Here is a 22,673-nt window from a genome sequence, read left to right as displayed (position 1 = left end):
AACAATCATCCTCTTTAGGCTCCCTGGAGAATACATGTGAGCACGTATGGTTTTCTTTTCCCAAAAAATAATGGTTGTGTAGAGTGTGAAGCTGAAAAGCGACACAGTAGAACAGAAACGAGTAGAAAAGAAAAGAAAACACAAAACAAAACAAAAGCTACAAACCAAATTGGCGCGGGGTTTCGTTTCCGTTACATGCTTTCCAATTGGGATGCAAAGTTTGATTCGCCAAGGTACTTCCCGTGTGTTACAGGTGGGCAAAGGGATTAGGGCACCGGGGTAAAATTGTTAGAAGTTACCAGTCTTTTTCATTCTTTCGCTTTGCTTGTCCTCTTTGTTAGTCATCGCTTGCTCTTTCCATTACCGTGATGAGTGGCGAACGTTGACGAGCAGTTTCATGATGAGGACGTTGATGATGATGAAGGCGCTGCGTGTTGGAGGGCAATGTTGCCAGCACACTTTCGCACTTTAAATTTATGTTAAAATGAATGAAGCCAACACGGCGCTGCCTCACTTCGGTGCTACCAACAGGCTACCCCTACCCACCCCCTCCCTCCCTCCCTCATACCATATAGACTGTAAAGGAACGCCACACACCGCAGGCAAGGCACACTTGATGAATTAATTACGAACGAGTAATCTCGCTGTTAGAGTAGGCGCGCTCAGCATCGTGGAGCAGCGGCGATTGAGCTAGCGGGTTTGTACATGCGCTGCGTGGTGTGGTGGAGAGTCGTTGGTGGGTAAAAAAACAAAAATTAAGCGAAAACAACCGACACCCTGCTCCGCCGCCTTTCGGCCGCATAATGTGGGAAAAGGTTATTGCAAGCGAGCGTCCCTTTTTAATTAGCGCTAACAGCTACGGTAATAGTGTTTTATGCTGGAAACTGTTTCAACTCTCTTCTTCTCTCGCTCTCGCTCTCTCTCTCTCTCTTTCTCTCTCTCTAACTTACTTTCCCTCTCATTCTCTATTTCTTTCTCTCGGAGGTGAACGGGTCGGGTTCGGATGAAAAATTCTTGTTGATTCTTTGAATGGAGTAAACGGGAGCATAAAAAACCAAATTGGTGTGCGTAGGTTAGAGCTTTGCGGGCGGTAGTGGTTAAGGTTTCTTGCCAATTCCTTTCCTCTCTCCTCATCCCTTGTCTGTTGTAAATGCTCGCCTAAGGTCGGTTCTCCCGAGCTAAGGTCACGAGGAGGGCGTGAACCTCTTATCGGCATACTGCTGGAAATAATCCTTTTATCTTGCAGCGACTGGTGGTTGGAAGCGGGTTAACGCTTTAATACACAAGGACGCTCTTTTCGCACAACTGTTCCCGAGCATTTTGCGGCTGCTCTACTTTTTCATCAATTAGCCCAAATGTATGCACAGCCCGCATCTTTACGGCTGTGTCGGAGATGGTGCAACCTAAGGATACCCTAGAACACACTCAGATGACTGTTGGGCGACTACCTTTTACACCCCATTCACACATGCTTTCAGGCTGCTCGGTTCCTTCGGCCTTGTAAAGAACGAATGTCTGCAAGGAATGCGTTCTTCGTCTTCTCGCTTTTTTTTTGGGTATTCATGATCCCATTGCCACATCTCGCTACCACGACCTTACCACCGCAGGACTATTACGACTCATTAATACTGGCGGTATTATAATCGCATCAAAAGCACATCAACCATTTATTCCAACTCATTCGCCTCCGTCGAGCGCCCATTTCATTTAACGTTTGCTTTGGGAGCGCGCTTGCTGCCACGCGGCGTGTTTACAGATAGTGAGTGTATGTGCCTTTTTTCCTGCCAAGCTGTGCTTCGCCTTCGTGAAGTGATGTAACCAACACCCCCCCCCCACACCACGCGGTGTGTGTTTTTGTATGGAAGTGTGAATGTGCAGACTTTTAATGATGCTTCAGGATCTCAAGACGGCGCAGCACCCTTTCCGTTGATCCTAAAAAGGTGGCACAGATGCACGATTGCGAGGAACCCGAGAGTGCTTGCACGCATACACACACACACACACACACACACACACACATGTATGCCATCCATCGTGAAAGCTCGTTAGCGTTTTGAGGCTGCCTCTAAACCGATATTAAATGGTAACGGTGAAGATGCGCCGCACAGCAGCACCACTTGACATAATGTAGGTGTATTTTCCAGGTTCTGCTGTTGCTTAGTAGCTAATGCATTAGATGTAGCTATGCTAGGTGGCACTAAGTGCGTAGCGTTTAGATAACGGTTAGCTGCAGAAAAGAATGGTTTAGGGCGAGAAAAAGGGGCTCGATCTTTATATAATGGCATACCATCAGGTTAACAAAGTGTATCCAATCGTTGGAGGGTGGTTTTATGACGCCACGCAAAGCACTGCTCTGGACGTTGGTCAGTACAGTATAATCACTCTTTTACTGAACTCAATGGAGTTCAATCAGAATAGGAAAGTGGCCAATGGAAGCCAAATGTTTTACTTACTATTTATGAGATACAGAAAAAAAATACATTTAATTTTCGTAACGTAGCGAATCATTCTTTCGATTCAAGTCAGTTGGGTCAGCGGTCTCCAACCTGTGGTCCGTGGCGTGAACAAGCGTGGTCCGCGAAAGATGTGATTTTTAAAAAAGCTTATTATTATGCAATTGGTCCGTGCATCTCTGCGTTGAACGTTGTGTGCGCATGGGAAACTTTGTGTGTGCATTGAGCAAGCGCGCAGGTGTTCTTTTAAATGGGCGTTTTGTTTCATGAGCGCGGCAGTATTCTGTTCTCGTTTTGAATGGGTAGATGCTCACTCGCTAACTCATTGATAGTTTTTATCCATACGCTTTTTTGCTGCTCGACAACGGTGTGATTCATGGCGTATAAAAGCAGAACGCAGGCAGTGCACGGCATCAGTCGTGTCCAAGTTTTTAACCAGTGTGTTCTTGACGATCTAAGCAAGCTATTTTTATTACAAGGGTTCGAGGTAAACATTGTACCGATTATCAGCGCCATATCATTAAGCGAATGGCGGCTGCTGGCATTAAGCGCAAAACGATCGAGTTCGTGATGGAACGATCGCGCACTTTTGTGGCAAACGCGCTTCGGACAACCGAAACGTGCTTGGACAACCGAAACGCGCTTGGACAACCGAAACGCGCAAGTCAACCGGACGTCCTTAGAAGACCACGGCGAAAGAAGACCGTAAAATTGTTAATATATCGAAGAAACACTGATCGCGAGGGCGGAGGTCCTGCTTATTACATCAAAAACCTTACCCAAACACACAAAAAAACTACTAACAAATCTATTCGAAACGACATACTTGTGAAACAAACACACACACCAATACACACTCAAACATACATATACACACACACACATGCACACACATGCACACACACACACACACAAACACAAACACATACAAACCACACATTAAGCTGGCCCAACGGGTGCATGGTGCGTTGAAAAAACCAACGCCCTATTATTATGTCCGATACTTACTTCCGGACATTCCGGGTTATATATATATATATATATATATATATATATATATATATATATATATATATATATATATATATATATATATATATATATATATATATATATATATATATATATATATATATATATATATGAGATTGAAGCTAAAATGCGAGTTGTTTCTTTAAAAATTATGAATCAAATATTTGTTGCTAACAAATTTTTTCATAGGAAAGGGTATAACAGAATTTTATTCATTTTTTAACCATTTGACTATAACATTGTCTGGAATTGAACTCTCATTTTTATCAAAAGAAACAGTTTTTGGAATTCTTATTTTTTTGCATGCATCCCTAGAAAGAAAGTACGATAGAACACCGACAAGGTTTTATAACGTTGCATGATCTGATAATTAGTAGATACACATTAAAGTTGAACATCTTTTTTATATTTCAGGCGTTCGGAATTTACTGACATGCTTCTACAAATGAGCATGATGAGTCCCACCTCTTTCCACGACAATGGATTGACAAATAAATCGATAAATAAATTTTGATTTATTTCAAATTTCAAGCGGTCGCGGGCCACACTGTAAAACCACATTTGAGCCGCGAGCCACTTGTTTGACATCTCTGATTTAGAACTTCTAAAATCACACACTGTGTTATGGCATTGTTATTATGTTGATTTTTCATGCATATTACGAAAGAGCTATGAGGTTAATTTCCTTCGCGTTAATGGGTCTGGGTATGTGAATAATGGCTTGAACTTTGAACAGTTTCGGTTGTATACCCGCGGCTGTGACTCTGTGTCCGAGAAAATCGACAGATTGTTGGCCTACTCGGCGTTTAGCTGCGTTTATGACGAGACCATTCTGTTTCAAGCGTTGAAAAGCTTCACGAAGGTGCCTTTTAAGTAGTTCTATGTTCTTTGTTCTTCGCAGCAGCGGCATGAGCGGTTTCCGGAGCTGCGTTTACATCGGTCGCGGTCGAGAATACACCTCGATCTTCCCGTCGAAAAAAAAAATACACGGTTCGTTCGGATTGTCAGATATATGTTTTTCACACTTGCGAGCATGAGAACCGTGTTGGAAATGAAACCAGCAGATCCAGCCACGTTTGTTTCTGGCTGGCGTTCCATCCCATCGGCTGCAAGGTCGAGAACGTATTTGAGTAAAACGGTTCCGTCAGTGGGGGTTACCTGTTAGTGCTTCATCTAAGCGTTGCATAAGGGCTTCGATACGTTGTTCCAGCGAATTTAACGTAGCTCCTTCTCCTCGATGCTGAATAGAAGAAATCTACTCGCGAGGTGCCTCCAGAAACTTGTCAGCAACTTTTGCTTGGTCGTCCAGTGTTGCGGTTGGCATGGCAGCGATGATGGCACGAGTTGTGTTGGGCAGGGTTCGCAACCATAAGTTCGTCAGAACGTTGTCGGTACAACCTGCTCCTCCTAAGCGGTGCATCTCGGATAGCAAGATGCTGAGTTTCTGGTCTCCAAGGAACATGCAGGACAGCAAACTGCTCAGTCACTGTGTTTCCGATGGTTGGAAATGAGCAATAACAGCTTCCTTCAGTGTTTCGTACTTGTTGCTGTTATTTTCGGTTTGCCACTGCTTGATGACCGAATGCATGTATTATTCTCGTGAACCAAGAGCGACGATCACTGAGTTAAACTTAAACTTGTCCAGTTTTATGTCGTTGACGTGAAAAGAGGATTCGCGGCATATGAACCAAGTTTCAATATCCTCTTGGTCGAAGTCTGGGAAAATTATTTTGGCAATCACTGTAGTTGCCTCACTTTTCACAAACAGCGCACCATTTTGTTCCTCTTCGTTGTTGGTCATCATTTTGTTTCGCACGCGGTTGAACCTTGATGGTCAATGTTCGATTATTGAACTTAAAAACGCGGCGAGCGAAATGCGAATGAAATACGGTCACTGTGAAATAATCACTCGCGAATGTTATTTTACGTTTCGGGCAAATGGTTTGGATATTTGTTCCATCGGAGTCACCAGTTATGGGGTTGTTTTAGCTATTTTCACTACTTTCGGGTAGTGCGTAATGAATTGGTTTGAGCGATTGTTGCTCGCTTGGTGGTCACTCGAATAATAATTTTATTTGTAACACAATATGTAATTATAGTCTAATATGTAATTGTAGATGTGTAATTTTTGTTATTATTGGTGTTAGTGAGTGAGTGAGTGCTACAGTTACGCGCGATGTGTTATGTGTGTTTTGTTATGCGTCTTTACCATACCATGTATGTTAGTCCAGCCTTCTCGTCTGCATAACAATATCGTGATACACGGACATCTGTTCCTTGTGCAAAACTTATAATACCATTAGTTCTTCTTAAAATAAATAAACAACTTGCGCAGGTTCAACCGTTGCACACGAAGCTCCTTCGGGATGAACCGTGTCTACTCTCGATATTTCGCCTGTGCTCTCTCTTAGGGCCGTGTCTGTGCTTCATCGCATGCGATTTTATCACACGTGCTGTCAAACGCTTTTTTGTATAATATTCCGATTATTTGGATGATTTTAATAATATAACGATTATGAAAAATTAAGTTGAGATTGTTCCTACAAAACACCACACATTTAGTTTGACAGATAAAATCGGATGCGGCGTCCGACGAAATAAAAAAAGACATTCACATTGTACAGCAACAGATACGGGTTATTCTACAACGTATCACTTCTTCTTCTTCTTCTTTTGGCTCAACAACCGGTGTCGGTCAAGGCCTGTCTGTACCACTAGTCGGGTTGGATTTCAGTGACTTTTGGATAACCTCCCATGGACCCATAGCAGGATAGTCAGTCCTACGTATGGCGGCACGGTCTGTTTGGGGTTTAAACACATGACGGGCATGTTGTTAAGTCGTACAAGTTGACGACTGTACCACGAGACCGCCTTAACGTACCACTAGACCACGGGTCTCCAAACTACGGCCCGCGGGCCGCATGCGGCCCTCAAGAGCTTATGATGCGGCCCAAGATGACTTTGCCAGAGTTATTATAAATATTACGTTATTTTGACTTTTTTAAAATGTAAAATAAAAATGTATATTTTACTTTTCTTAGACAAAAATCAAGCTTTGGTAACACGAAACTGTACAAATATCGTTAGTATTTTGTTGTAAAAACGAGATTTAAACGTTCACTCATCAGTTAGAGGTAGCGTCAAATGGCCCTCAACATAGTTATTTTTGAAGTAATGCGGCCCGCGAGCTGAACAGTTTGGAGGTCCCTGCACTAGACCAATCAAACAGTGATCGGAAACGATGTTGCGATATGCTCTAACGTTTAACAGACTCAACTGCCGTACGTGGCTTAGCAACACATGGTCGATCTGGTTGGAAGTGAACCCAACCGGGACCTAATGGATATCCATGCGCAAACATTTGATACCACGATCAGATTGTTCGTGAACTAATTCAACTGGGTGAACTGGATAATAAAAATAGACACAGTAGTTCACTGAGCGCAAAAATTTGAAAGCAATATAAGTAAACTGAAGAAAAACAAATCGTTGAAAAATTTTCTTAAACAACTTGTTTTTTTTTTACGCGTAATAATCATTTCACATCGAATATGAATTTTTGATGGATTGTTGATTGTTATTTATTTCTCGTTAAATGAATAAAAATGATTCATTTAAATGTCCTTAAGTCTAGTCTTATGTTTTAAATTCAAATTCATGAGTCATCTTAAAAACTCGTTCCGAGAGCCGATTTTTGAAAGATTGTAATAAGTTTTCAAAAAGTGTATGTGTGTGCAGATTAAGTGAGTGATATGTGCTGCGTTAAACTTAAAATATCAAAAAACATAGTTTGAAGCTGATAGTCTAAACTAGCCAACGACTCCTCGTAGAGTTGCTGGCTGGTGCGCTAGCGATGCACTGTTATTCTGAGGAAGAGGAAGGGAATGGCTTTGCTAAGATATAAATTAATTAAATTATTCTCATACCGCTGAGCTGCGTTGAGCATCCGAGGTCGGTGAGAAACCGTCGCTGTAATATGGTTGCTGCGTTACTGCTGCGATAGAATTTCAGCTGTCAGGCATGTGAGTTGCTGCGAGTTGCTATAGATACACAAACGCTGGACAATTCTTCTAGCCAGTGCGTTTTGTTCCGGCACGCACTCTGACTTGTGTGCTGTTTTGTAACAGTAGCAACGGTGCGAATGCAAATGGCGCTAGGACACGGACACGTTTCTGGTCATAGCGCTGCGCCATCGAGAAACCATCGCTGCCGTACCGTACGGTTTCCCAGTAGACGAGCCGACACTGTCAAGTGGTGCTCCACCTGATGATCTGATGCAGTTGTGTGCATATGTGTGTTTTGATCGCACACTGTTTTGCCCGCGTACAGCTTCTGGTGTGGCCGGTACAACCGTAACCGGGAATAGGAACAACCAGTTCAAGCGTAACGTCGGAGAGGAATAAATTACATTTGTGAATCAATACCTAAACCTGCCCCATTTGCCTTGGTGAGGGGTGAGAAGGGAATAGTGTCCCTCCCCAAAAGAGAATTGTGGTGATAAGTGGTGTCGCATTTCCTATTATGATACTGTTTGTGCCGTCGCTGCAATGACTTTTGCGACAACATGTTTGTTTGGTTTTTTGTTTGTTTGATTCGGTGCAATCCGGCCGGCACTGGATGGAATTGGCAGGACGATGTAAAACACGCGCGTTTGCGTGCCCAGAGATTTGTCACCGTTGTTCGTAGGTAGGTGCGTGTGTCGAATGACATTGTTCTGTTTTGTACTTGCTGAAACATAGTAACATGGCTTGCGCTAACTAGTATCACAAGGGACTGTGGAGGATGAAAAAAAGAAGGAATAGTACGAAGAGTTGCTCTCTCCAATAGTTTTTTATCTCCTTCTTCCCAGCATTCTAAACTAAGCATTCGACCACGAAGCGAAGATTCTCCGAAGTCGTCCGACGATTTGTGGGTAAATGTGTACCTCATCCAGTTCAGCTAGGTTGCTAACCTTCGGTTGTCTCCTAGGTCTCTCTACCAATTTCAACTCCATTCCAGCGCAGTAAATTGCTCCGAATGCCCACTGGCAAGCAATTCCAAAGGCAGTGCTAATCCCACACAAGCCCCACGGGGCGTTTCAGTACGTACGGAACACGCTCTAATCTGCCAGATTAGCGGTAGGATGTTTTTGAATTTGATTTTCACGCTCCGTGCCGGTTGCGCCAATGTGTCATCTTTCTCCGTGGATGAGAGCCCGGAAAACAATGTGCCAGAGAAAAACGAAACGGTATCGGCACCGCATTCGTGGCACTTGTGCCATCTGTGCATGTGCAGCGAAAACCCGTCCACTAATCCGATTCGATTTCGACCTTTCCAGGCGTCGGAGCGCCCCCTGCCGACAAGCGCAAAGGTAACGCTCGCATGCCTGACCAAACAGAACTTATGCAGGAAATGTAATTATAAAGGATGCGTGTGTGTGAGCTCGTTAACTCCCGCATGGGTTTCAAACACACACACATACATACAACGTGCTGAATACAAACGAGCAGGATTGGGATCGTACTGCGGTACAGCCGGCTACGCAGAGCGTTGTCTTTGGGCACGTAGTCTGACAGAGCGTTGTGTCAGTTTGTTGGTTGCTTAATTAAATGAAGAATGCTCGGTTGCAATTTTGCTCCCATATTTGCCCAGTGTTCCTCACCATGAGCCGTACGTGTTCTTGTCCGTTCCGTAACAGGGCCGGAGCGTTGCGCAATCAATCAAACCGGGCAACGCAGCTCGTCCGAAAGATTTGCAGTACGGGACGAGCGGAAGTCATCGGTGAACTCCATTAAAGCGAACACAAATGAAGGTGTAAAATTTTAATAACTATCCTCGCCGAGTTGCCATCGCTCATCATCTTTCCGAGTTGCGGTGCCCGCAAAGGATCACCTTTCAAATGGGAAGTTTTTGCCCCCGTCTGACGTTCAGCCACTACGTCTGAAGTTGGAAAACGTCTTTGCCTCGTTTCGGAAGTTGCCGTGCGACCGTTGTATCGGAAGAAATGCGTCGGCAGACTGTTAGAGAGTGTCAGAGTGAGCAGGCAGCTGTGGCTGTGTAATGGTTCGCGCGCCCCTGCACTACTAGCAGTCGGTGGTGTGGGTGTGTGACACCAACCACCGGTAGCACATCGAACCGGTACCGCTCATTCGAGCGTATGAAACTCATTAAGTTTCATTAATATCTTACGATTTAATTTGCATCTCGTTCTGGTGCCACTGGTCGCGCACCAGGGACGATGAAATGGCGCAATGCTGCCAGAGGTCGGAGAGCGTCTTCTACATCCCCTATCGGGAATCCGTGACAAAGCAAAAATGTGACACACACACGGAGAGGTTTTGCGGTAGATTATTCGGATAGATATGTGTGTCCTCCCGCTCGGTATTCAGCTCGAAAGCTTCCATTGTGTGTAAGTTATTTTTTGTGTCTGCCGCCTGTCATACAGACAGCCTGTCATCGGCTGGACTCTGTCAGACATCGCAAATAATTTTGTTGATAAGGATGTTTTGTTGCTCGTGTTTCTTTATAGTGTACTAAGAACCACGGAACAGGAGAGTGTATTCGGTCGCTTTCGGTTCGATTGTCATCGTCTTTGGAGGTTTCGCTAATGCGTTGTGTCATTTATGCTCGTAAAAGTATTATTTTTTTCACCTTTCTACCACATTTTAACACGCAGCAGTAGTATGGGAAGCAAATTGCGCTTTGCAAATAATTTCCACCGCGGCATCATTTCGAATGTCACGAACCTGTAATCACTAATTGGACACAGCATATGTTGGTCGGGACTGGCCCACCAAGGTGCATCACTATCAAGCACACTATTCCAGTTCTGGCGGGACTAAAGGCAGTTATTGAAATTAAGCAACCCGTAAATAAATTGTCTAAACCATGTTATGCTGGACAATCGCGCGCAGTCAATAACAGTGCGGTCTCAAAGGATTTACGTTTTTAATTAAACCTATTCACTAGCTCACGCATGCACCATGATTATGCAGCTTGCCTGTCGCTTGCGAATGTGTGCCTGTGCAAAAAAAGGACGTACACGTACACACACGTTTTATACGTTTTATTTGCTACAATCGTGATGCTGTTGTGATGTAGAAAATTGCTTTTGAAAACATGATTGTGCAAACAAACAAGAAAAAAATATATAAATAAAATAAAAAAGCAGCACCATAATATGGTGAGAGCAAGTTTAATGCACTTTTGGTGATGGCTTGATAAAATACGTGCAAATTGTCGAGCACAGGTTGAAACCAATTTTGTCCTAGTGCAATGTTCAATCGTTTCATTTCTAACTATCGTTACATAGAAAAAAGCGATCTTTAATGGTAGGACGCGACAGCAAATGTGGAAGCGAGCAGAGAGCTGACAGTGTGTTGCCTTTGTACCCATTGGTTGGGAATTTTTATGTGCAACCGCTCGCCATTGTGAGCCGCTGCGATGATGTTTCACAACCTTGTTTATTGTTCATTCCATCCCTTGCCTGTCGTGCACGACGAGATCATTTTATTTTTATGTGTGTTTCAAATTGCAATCGACAGCGTTTCGTCGTTTAGCGCAAAAAAAAGAAAAAAAAACACAACAAATAAAAAGAACCGTCATCTAGCAATAAAATAAACTGATGATGTTGATTCGTTTTCAGACAGTCAGGCGAAAATGTGTAAGCGTTCAGGAGAGTAAAAACTGCTCCCCGAACTCCATAAACGATGCAGTAATATAATTTATTGGAAACTGAATCGCGCTTACGACCGAATTTCGTGTCCGCGCACGATCCCATAGTGGCAATGCAATGCAGCCGGGCTGCAGTGTCAGTGTTCGTGCGCGTCGTGCAGGATAATGCGATTGTGCAGTGAACAAAACAAAGCAAATCCCCAGTCCAAGCGAGGCGCAAGGAGAACCGGGCGGAAAATAGTGAAACAAAGTTGGAACGAACAGCGGTAGCGACGGAACGCGGATGTGCTGTCGGAATAGCTCCGGCCTGCCTGCATTAGTGACAACTTTTTCGTTTCATCGTTTCGGACGAAAACCCTCAACTGTGGCTATCTCCAGAGTCGAGATGTGTGTATGTGTTTCTTTTTTGCTCACGTTTTACCCGAAAGCGATTGGGATGGCTGAGTCGTCCAATGAGATGAAAACACTAGACCGCCGGCCGGTGGTGCTTTAACGAGTTTTCATGAGCGGACGGGTTTTGGCGGGTGTCCCGCGGGCCGTGCGGGGCGAGTGCGCGAGGGTTAATCTGCAGCTGGTGCTGACCACAAACGATGGTCAGTAAAGCAGTGGCCGTCATGGGAAGGAAAAGTTCGCGTGTTAGTTGCCGGCGAAGTAGCCAAAACCAAAATCCAGTACATTAGTAGTAACCTCCCCCACTGACTGCCAGCTCGCTGGAATGCTCTGGGTTGTCGTTTGGAATGCGCCACCATGCAATGAGGCTACCGGAAATCAGATTACGCACGGTCAATGCAACACCGCCCAGTTTGGTTCGGGTTAGATTTTGGATGCAGAAGGTGTTATAAACCCAGTTTGTGAGGCCAACTTCCAAACACGGGTAGTGTAAACCTGTTCCGTGGAATTCTCATGCGAACCCAAAACACCTCCGGGCAGTGTATTGCCGCTATCGGTGGGCTGCCGGATTTGATGTCGGAGCGAATGACTTTACTTTAGCGACTTGAGGCGTCCGTTTCAGGTACTGAAACCTGTCGTTTGATTTGGCAAAGAGAGCTCCGGGTTCGAAACAATGTCTAGCCAGACTGGCCCGGAAACGATGTATTATCATGTTCATTGAATGGAGCAGTCCACTACTAATGGGCAAAAAGTTGGACTGTGTGGGAACAGACAGAAAAAGGCAAATTGCATAATTAATCTGTTATCTACACGTTTCTGGCGCACGCCGCCAACGGATTTTCTGGAGACACTTCTCTCCAAAAATTCGTTGGCGTTGGAGATGGGGTTGGCACTCCCCTAACACCCCCAAACCACTCAAGTATCTTGAGCGCTCCTCGCACAGGCATAGCGTTTGCGGTTATCACATTACTCTTTGCAAAACCGCTACGGAAAGCCTATTCTTGGAAACGTCGTCCAGAGTTGAAAGATTGGTATCGTAAATAGATTCACGGTATGAACAAGAGGAATACTACTTCCGCCGGTGTCGGTGTAGGTGTTAATGTGCAAGCCCAGAGCGACCTAAAACCAACGGTCCTTTACTGGCGCTTCGCCGTATCGACACCTTTTGCTGAAGTTGACAACACGTCCGAGGGATGCGCCCGAGAAGACCGGACGACACCAAAGCCACTCTTGCCTTCATCATTCGTCAGCAGATTCCGGTTATTACCGACACCTCCTGTGCTGGGTTCGCATTCAAGCTGAAGCGCCTTCATAAATCGATCGCCCTGAGCTACAGGCCGACGAGCAGTTGCCGACGAGTGCAGAAAGATTAACGTCACCAGAGCCAGCGGCATTACCGCAGTGCTAGGGGGCGGTTTTCGGCGAGCCCGCGGTCTCGCCTCCGAAATGGTGATAGATATTAAGCCCCAGCACACACTGCGCCAAGCGGCATCCATTTCAATTCGTTCCGTCAACAAATCACCTCCCGAATCGCATTAATCTTCATCGAGGACGTAAGTGTGCTTGTGTGTGGGTGGGTGAAGAAGGCTTACTGTTGTCTTTAACCCATTCCCCACAGGTCCAGGCTCATCAACGCGCTCGAAACAAAAGGGGTTTTCCTGGGGAATTGACACTAGTCAACCTCAATGGGCGATGTTTGCAATCTGGTGCTACAAAGCGGTTGACAAACCGAGAGAAACCACATAGAAGTCCAGCTATGTGTGTGTGTATGTGTGTTTGTCCTGAGGGTGTATCATCTGTATGCGTGTGTGTGTGGTACCGATGTAACGTTTCATTAGCGAGATCGGACCCGGAAAGAGCAGAGCTCCGTAAAGCCGTGTCGTCGCGAGGAAAATGGAGGATGGGGAGGAAATTTATTGTTACTAGTTGGCCCCTGCTCTTGCTGGGGAGTCATCTCTTGTCCATTGTGTAGCGTGCGTATGTGTGCGAACAAGGCGAAGGGTAGTGAATTTGTCTTCCGTGTTGTTATTTCTTGCTAATTATTATTGAGTGCATTATAAACAGTTTTGCAGCGTTCCATCATGGTCGGGTGTGTTAGGATGAGGATCAAGCTCTTGAGAAGTGGCATACGTTCAAGTGTGTGTATGTGAGTGTTCTTAAGATGTTGAGAGGAATGCGTTGAGTGTTGTTCTTGGTATAGGGGGTCGGGAAACACAAGCATGGATAAAGATGGTGTGGAATTAGATTAGTATGAACGGCGCTTTCCTACGGACCTGAAATAATACCCCACCTTCCCACGGGATCAAAGCCCTCAACGGCGAGGAGTTCAGTTAGGCTTTTACGAAAATAAGCAGCAGGAATTGTACGTATTTCCTCAGGGTGGGGAATTTGTAATGGTTTTCGTGTTAACATTATCGGCAGCTATGCATTATTCATATTGCAAAACATTGCTCCGCTACAGTGAAATTTCAATGTTGCATCCTGGTCATGGCCCTCACGACGAAAGATGGTATTGATTCTCCATTGCGGGTGCTTATAAACAAATGCTCTATCTTCATTTTATGCTTATACTCGCACCACAACAGCACAGTACCGATAGTAGTAGTGGTTTTTGTAATAGTGATCGCTTCGATTTGAATACACACCATTTGGTTTGATTCCCAGCTGAGCCTAGCGGAAGCGTTATCGCTGTAGTACTCCACGAATTGTCACCAGGATCCGAGGAGGTCGTGCCGAGAAGTACCACAGCGAACCGCTCGTGCTGCTGGCTCATTTGTAGTAGCAACGTGTCGCTCACCAACGGTACACGACTATATCTCGGCTTGCGTTTTCTGGCGTGAGCAGTTGTTGGACCGCAACCCTGTTTAAAACCGACCCCATCCTCGGGCGTCATCAGAAGCGTATCTGCTTCGCTCCGTATAAACATAGCCTCTTTGCCATTGCTCTTCGCATGATGTTTACGTAAATGCATTTGCGCTGTTTAAAATGTAGCATCGCCGAAAGGCTCGCAACAGCTGGGACATAATGTCCCGTTTTTGTGCTCATAGGTAAAGAGCAAGCGGAATGGTAGAAGTGCTATTAGGAATTATAAAAAGGGTTCACGAGGAATTTTGGAGATTGCAGTGGTCGCTCTTCACAACCCCACCAACACGCCACTAGTGAAGATGGCACGCGTCAGAGAAATTCAAAGGTGTCTGTAACAAAAGGATACGGGTTTTATTCGGAGTTCGTATAGCCAGTAGAATGTAGCTAATATTTCTGCACCTAAACTTTTTGCCGTCGGGAAAAAGTATCGGGCCCCTTTTTAACATCGGGAGGGTTGCTATTGGTGATCGTACATTTGAGCCTCCGGTTGTTGTACATCGGCTCCGATTTGGTGCACTCAAAGGCAACAAAAAACGCCCATAAATCCTACGAACAGCAACTCATCTTAACCTTTCACCAACAGCAGCCACCGTGTGGGGCTACGGCTAGGGAGCCAACAACTTGGTAGTTCCCGAACCATCCGATCGCCATTGGCCGGTTCTGTGACGCTAGCTTTTTGCCCGCCTGGGTCACTTGCACCGGTTTCGTAAGCGTTTTCGATGGGGAAAAGTATGGACGAGTATTGTTTTGTGACGCAAATGACAGGGCAAGAGAAGATACCAGCTCCATGGACCCTCATCAAAATCAGTTCAACTACTTAATGTTTACTTGTATCGAAAAAGCGTTCGGCTCAACACTTTCCCCGAATCGCCAAACCAATATAGTCATGATGCTGGGTGAGGTTGAGAGAATGAAGGAGAGTGGGCGAGTGTGGGGTGTGTACAGTACTTCACGGTTGGGATTGTCGGGTGCCTGAAGAGCCCGAAACGATTATCCTTTTCGTCCTTGAACCGAACGCTCGAATGGATGTCTCGCACCCGCAACCCGTGACAAAAGCCGAAGCGATCGATAAAATAGAAGAAATGGGATTAAAGAAAAAAGAAGAGCGACACACCACACGAAGACACACGCACACACACAAAACATGTCCACGATCAAACGAGACCGAAAAGCACATCTGTTGTGATTTCGCTGCAGGGTATGGGGGGGGGGGGGGGGGGGCAAAAAGTTTGACGATAGTAACAACAAAACAAGCTCGGTGTGCTTTTGTTGCGTGCGGTAGTTGATGACCTGGGAAGTTTGTTCTCCTCGTTCACCTTTTTTTTTGTTGGGAATTTGTGTATTTGGGGCGTTTCCCTCGCCCATTCCCCAAACAGCGTTGTGGGGATTCAAGGGATTCAAGGGATGAACAGTTAAATCCTTGTGTGTATGTGTATTTGCTAAGAGAAGGAGTGTAAGTGAAAAGAAATTGTAGTGAAATTAATTGCAGGTCATTGTGGTTTCTGGTGGAATTTCGGAGCGGTTTGAGAAACGAAGCATTAAAATGCAGTTAAACCATACTGTCGTTGCTGTTGCTACATATTCACGCAAAAAAAGTTCGTGGTACGGATGCGTTTCTTCAGAAGAGTTTCTTCATACAGATTGTTTTAGTTGCTGTATGAGGTACGATTAAAGAGAAATAAACTAACAGAACCAAGAGAACGCTTCGGGGAGGATGGAGGCGAAAGGTGAGCTTGCTTTTGGGTATGCTTCTTTCATCCAAAACTGCACAGATAATCAGCATCCAAGACCAACCAACACTCAAGCAAAACTCGCAGATCTTGCACGGAGTGAATACCAAATACTTAAGCATCGCTTCGCCAACGTTTCAAGCGTCTGCTGCAGCGTTTGATCTCGGGGACCTCCGGCACCCGACCAGTCCGTCATTTCGGTAGCGTCTCGTTCGTTCCCCCCTTCACCCCATTGCCCCACATTCGTACTGTGTGCAAGCATTACCGATTCATAGCAAAATTGAAAGGGGAAAAACCCCTTTACGACTCGACCCCATTTCCATCGTTTGCTGCGTTGAGTTGAGTTTAGCACTGCTAGGGAAGAGACGGCACAAGGCTACTAAGGTTGCGTTGTCTGCTTCCGTTCGTTTTTTTTCGTCATAGATAAACATAGATAAAGGATCAAGTCACCCGGTGGAAGCGAAACTGGAAGCCACTGCGTCAAAATGTATGAAGCACCGATGAGCTGCATGTGACACTCCCAGTTGGCTCCCAGGGTTGGCCTAGTTTCCGACGGCCAGCGGGGTTGAGCACCAGTACTTCAATGTAGCTGCTGCAGATTTTTTAGTTTGCTTGCAAGCAAGACACGATTCCCTGCGGCGGAGGTTGGGAATAATAACTGATTTTGAAATTAAAAACCCGTCGGACGAGAAATAAGGCCGCTACTTATGTTTCATATTTTTTTAAAATGTTAAATTGGTTCCGTTTGGCTCAGCGAATGGAAAGAGGTTCTTTTCGATTCTGCTGTTACTCTTCCTCTTCCTATAAATACGTTTGTGTATTTACCGCTAAAAGCATAGATTAATTTTTTGCTTTTGCAATCGAAACCATTTAAGCTTGCCGCGCTATTGCTTTGGTTGGCTCGTCAACATTTTTGATAATTAAATAAAAGTGAACAAAACTGAAAAATACTAAATAGTGTCTGTGCATGAATTATAATTTGATGAACGGTACAATTCTCTGCAATAAATTGCCTGCTTCGTTACGCTTTACAAGCGTTAACCCAAAAAGGTTTTTACATACTGATGGGTTTATGCCTAATGTTTTGACAACATCACCGTAGACAAATACACTGAAATCCCTAATACTGATGTAGTACGTTTGGAAGTTAGTTACGGTCGCCATGTAATGTGATGCGCGGACATACGGTACATACTGTACATCGAACAACGTCGCGGTAGGTCAGTTTTTACTGACATGAGCCGAGGTGGAATAATACATCGATCGAACGGACTTTTCAGCACTTGATCGTCCAGGCGATCATAGAAACCTTTAGGAGGTTTCCCTTACTGGAAACGTTGGAGTTTAGAAGCCTTACCTTGGGTAGGGGGACATAACTAAACTCTTGAAATAAGTTGGAAGGCGAAGTATTAGGAAGCGTAACGTCCTATCTTGGCAGTCCGAACGAATCTGACTTGCCACGGTCGGAATTGGTTTTATTTATACTCAATAAATTTCGTACATTTGGTTTTGGAATGTGTTTTTGTCCTAATTAAAGGTTATTGATATGAGGTGCAATTTATACATTATATTAGAGTGAGGTGTCTATCATTATGTGCCTATGCTGCGTTTTTAGTGTTTTTACGAAGGTTCTGGAAAGTATAAACTGTTCTAGCTAAAGAACGAGTGCGTTCGTAGATCTTTGCCTACACTGCGCTTTTAGTAATAAGTTGCTATGCGTTCTCTGTTTGTCCACTTTACCGCAGTAACGCTTGAATTGCTTATGTTGCCCGTTTCGGTTGTTTTTGATAAGTGTGTCACGTCTGTTATTTGTTTGAATGGACGGCCTGGACTCTTCCGGTTGCGGTGCTATGGTATGATCTGATTTGCTGAATGTGTTAAAATGAATGTGTTACAATGGTGTGGTTTGGCTTTCTAAAGTGTGTTACAATGTGTCTATAGCTGATAGTGTGTATTATAATAAGTTGTGTATAGTAGATATGCTACACTGAGTATCCCGTACAACCAGAGGCAGATTTATCTATCTCGGTGTCCTAAGCGGGGGATCTAAATGGGGCCCCTAGCATCCTTAAAAGTCCCTTAAATGTAACAATAGCAACAAACATTACACTGTTTGTATTTTTATGAATATCCTGTTACAAATACCGAAAACATAATACTGAATTCTTTAAGGATTAATTTTCTTCTGTCCTTTTATATGGTAGTTATGACTTTTTTTTAATGGTATGTATAGTCTTCGTGAAATCAAGCATACATGTTTTATTGTGCATCAGCGTGGTTTGCAGTAGCGCAAATTTGTCAAAACTATATTTAAATACTTATCAGTGTTTGATATCATAGAATTTACATTATCTAAAAATGTATTTCAAAACAATTTGGTCGTTTTATTTGGTCATTTTTCTAGGCTAAGACTCTTTTATATGGAAATGGATCAAACAATGAAGTGATAAACTGTCGTTATTGAATCTCCAGACATTCAAAATTTCAGTATTAATCTATTTGGTCTACCTTGATTCAGTGGCTCTGATCTTGACCAATTTGACCACTGTAACAACCTGACAATTGGACACTTAAAAATGCAGATTTGGAAAGCCTAACAATAAACTGAATTTTACTCATTTGTTGAGTAACATATATAATCTCGTATATATAGTAACAATAAGTCAATAAGTAAGTAACAAGAATCAATAAGTAACAATAAGTAACAAGTATAATCTCGTATAACAAGCAATAAACTACTGCCAGAATGAGAAGTGTCATATACACATGTACATGTGTCATGTACACAAGTGTGTGGTACATTGACGAGTGTTTTTTGCTTTTCGATACTCCGATTTTATTAACGCATGATCTGGTCAAGATCATAAGATCCCAACAAAGTTAGCGAATCTTAATTCGGATATCACTAACGAATTTTCAATTACGATGAAACTGGCTTATTTTGGGAGATAAACCTAACAGTACATATCTAACAGCTGAACAACAAACTTTTTCTAGACAAATAGCTATAAAATATCGTGTATCCTTTTTATTTTGCAGCAATGAAAGCGTTGACTTGAAAATGTTTCCTCTTATGATCTGATGCTTGCTGTCATGGGTTAAGCTATCGGTCTATATGCAAACCACGCGAATGAAACAATAATTTACAAGAAGTTTGATAATTAATAATTTAAAAAATAGTGACCAACACATATCTTCGAATGTATTAGTATTATAAAGACTTTTTTTTTCAATTTTGGTAAGATAAGTATATGTCTTCAAACGAGCGCACTTGCGATGCCTGGTACTTATTATTTTACTTTCAAAAGACATTCTATGGAAACGTGTCTCCCGTATAACATTTGATTCACTGAATCGGATTAAAGTCGTTATGTGGGGTTCCACTGTAATACTAATAAAAGTGGTTGCGCAGTATGCATCTCTTTTGATATGTTTCGACGATGTCCCATGTTTCTAACTGTCCTAAAGTGATTTTGATGTGAAAATTGAATTCAACAGCCGTTCATTGACGGCCTTGGGGTCTGCCTAGTTTACCAAAAGCGATCGAAGAGGAACGGCTGCAAAATGTATTGCCCGTGCTAAGTGTCCTGTATTCTTACAGGGTTTTTTAATTGATTTTAGACTAGCAGCATACTTTTTGAATAGTCGCAATAGATTCTTGACTAGCATCCTCTATTTTTGATTACGAACTTATTGACTAAGAGCAATTGATTTCAGCAGGTTCCTGCATGACAGCCTAACAGCGTCGCGTTCATAACACTCGGTGTGACAGATCGACTTGAATAATAATCTGTGGATAATATTTAATTTCATCCGCCCAGTAGTTTAAAGCATTTGTTTTATTGCTATATATCTTTCACAAAATAAGATAGAAGAGATAATTTATCTGACAGATTTTCACAGGCATAACCTAACCATAAACTAGATTGAGCAAGTTTTTTCAGAGTGACCATATGTAGTTCTATCGATTTTCGATCGAATATCGGTTTACAATTGAGTACACTAGAACTCAATTGCTCTAACCAAAAATCAAATATATTTCTAAGTACTGAACGTTCAACCATAAAATTGGAATTCAATGAATGATAATCGGCCTCAGCACAATTTTTCGATCGAAAAAATTCGATCGATCCGGCTGTCATTTTGGTGTCATTTGACACTCATTTCGCCGCCAAGGTGTTCATTTTACTGGTCTTTTTGAAAACTGGTATACCATGACACTCACGAGCAAAATGAACTATGCTACAAAAATTCGATCGTTCCGCTTTGTATGGCGAAAAATCCGCAACTCATTGAGCTGCAGAAATTTTCGAATATCAGAAAAATGCCATAAATCAAGGTTAATGGTTTTGAAAAACATTATGTAAAAGCAAGTTGGTAATTGTTCTGGTTCTTTTTCAATATTTTAGGTGATAAAAAATCATTTATTAAATATTTTAAAAAATGGTTTGCCTACGCTAAGTACTGAACTCGATGGGAATCGACTTCATGCAGGAGTATGAAAGAAATAGTTATACTGTCAGTTTTACGTGAGCGCCTATCGAATTTTTTCGATCGAAAAATGGTGCTGAGGCCGAATGACTTCAATCGTTCTCTGTGCGATACTGTTTAGGAAACGAATTGGATGTGTCGTTGCTTTAGATGCATACACGGAGCCTTAGCATGGTTCATAGATTTGTAAGTAGTATTTTAAGTAGTAATCGCGTTTCTCAGATACCCAGGTACTCATGAAAATAACTAGACGGCGAGATAGAAATGGATTTAAATTATCCATGATTCTCGACTTTATGCCCTCTTCAAATGCTAAATTGGCGATATGTTCTGTATAAATAGTTCTCTTCTTTTACTTTTATTTACTTTTGATTAATTTCTTCATTTTTATTCTACGCTATTCGACACTTTTTATCGATCTTTCTAAATATTTTTTTTTCATATTGGAGTGGGAGGATGATCTTATCTGCAATTCATAAATAAATAAGATCATTAGTAAAACATTTTAATCCACCGCTGTATAATTTCAGCCAGCACATCTTCATTACGATTCGTCTTCACTTTTGTCGCTCTAGGACCAAATTTAACGTTTTCCATAGTTTTCATTAGTAAAATTTTAACGTTTCTTTCCAGCGCTAAATTTGAAATAACCCAGCCACACAGTTTACTTGTTGTTTTTACTTTCCCGAGTGTAATTTGTTTACTGATAAGTTTTTGAACGTATACGTATATTATTCTCGAATTACTATATGTATGTTCCAGTAATACAGTCGTCAACTCGCACGACTTAACAACACACCCGTCATGGGTTCAAGCCCCGAAAGGAACATTTCCCATACGTTGTACTGTCTATCCTGCCATGGGTAATATATAAGTCACTAAACTTGTGTGTGATACAGACAGGCCTTGACCGCCATCGGTTGTTGTGCCAAAAAAGGATAAGATATTTATGTTCAGTGCCGTTCAAAATGGCTCTTGTACTATAACGATTTTATTTATATTGGTGCCCTTATCGGCAGCCAACTCTATACTAATTTATTAACAAATGATCGAATGCTGTCATTTTATTTAAAATTTTCTGTAGTGCATTCACCCCTCAAATGCACAAAATTGCAGCAATTTAGGCGTATTAAATACGCCTGTATTAAATAAAGTTAGGCGTTAGTATTAAGCCGCGAAAACAAATTTTTATCCACTTTCCATTACTGTGGCTATTGTTGTTTTTGTCCTGGCTGTCACACTGTCGAAATGGCTAATGATGCGCAAGCGAAGCAAATTGACCGATTAATGCTACTCCATTCCGCGCTACACACATTGGTGCATGATTTATGCGATTGTGCCAATGTTCCGAGCCCGATTTTGGGGATGCACTTGCAAAAGCGACGAGATGCGCCCGATTCCGGATCGATAGCGGCTGGCCCATTCGCTCACCCACCAAATGGGGAGCATCAAAGGGGGAGGGAATCGTTTCTATGTTAATTACCTGTGCCATTTTCCACAAGCTCACGGGATGTTTAGGTAGCGAACAGGAGTGTACCGCAAACAGTGCCATGCGAACGGACAAGTTTATACTTGCATTGGGCGCAAACGGCCAGGGGTAGAGGATGAGCGGAGAGCGCACCCCTTCCACCTTGTCTCACGCGGCTCAGCGAATAAAACATAAATAAATTAAAATCATATTTATCGATCGGAGGCGGTAGTGGTTTATAAATAAATAGCACTCGTCGAAGAATGGCTCTCTCTCTCACACACACACACACACACGCACACACAAAAACATACAGGGGGTGAAAACAAACGAACGAGAGCGAGAGGGGTAGGGGTGAGAAGAGAGGAAAGATTAATAGAAATGTTATGAGCACCAACAGTACGCGTGTGTGCCTATTACAGCACAAACGTTTAACGCGCTAGCCCGATACGATTCCGTTGATTGCATTTCCAGTATTGTGCCAGCCGGAAATGATAATCCTTGGCAAAAGGGACAGTGCCATTTACCAGGTGCGAGCGGCGCAGTGCGTATGTGTTTGTTTTGTTTCGGTGCCAACGGATCTATTTAATC

The 22,673-nt window shown here is 43.1% G+C and overlaps 1 protein-coding gene across 5 annotated transcripts in view; it reads left to right on the top strand.

Annotated features, from left to right (window-relative positions):
* LOC120960090 (integrator complex subunit 6 homolog) overlaps positions 1–22,673 on the top strand; it is a 107,985-nt gene that overhangs the window by 62,331 nt on the left and 22,981 nt on the right. The gene's annotated exons all lie outside the window — the stretch shown is intronic.

Source organism: Anopheles coluzzii, chromosome X, assembly GCF_943734685.1.
Source record: "Anopheles coluzzii chromosome X, AcolN3, whole genome shotgun sequence".
NCBI lineage: Eukaryota > Metazoa > Arthropoda > Insecta > Diptera > Culicidae > Anopheles > Anopheles coluzzii.
This window is presented reverse-complemented; position numbering and strand designations above follow the sequence as displayed.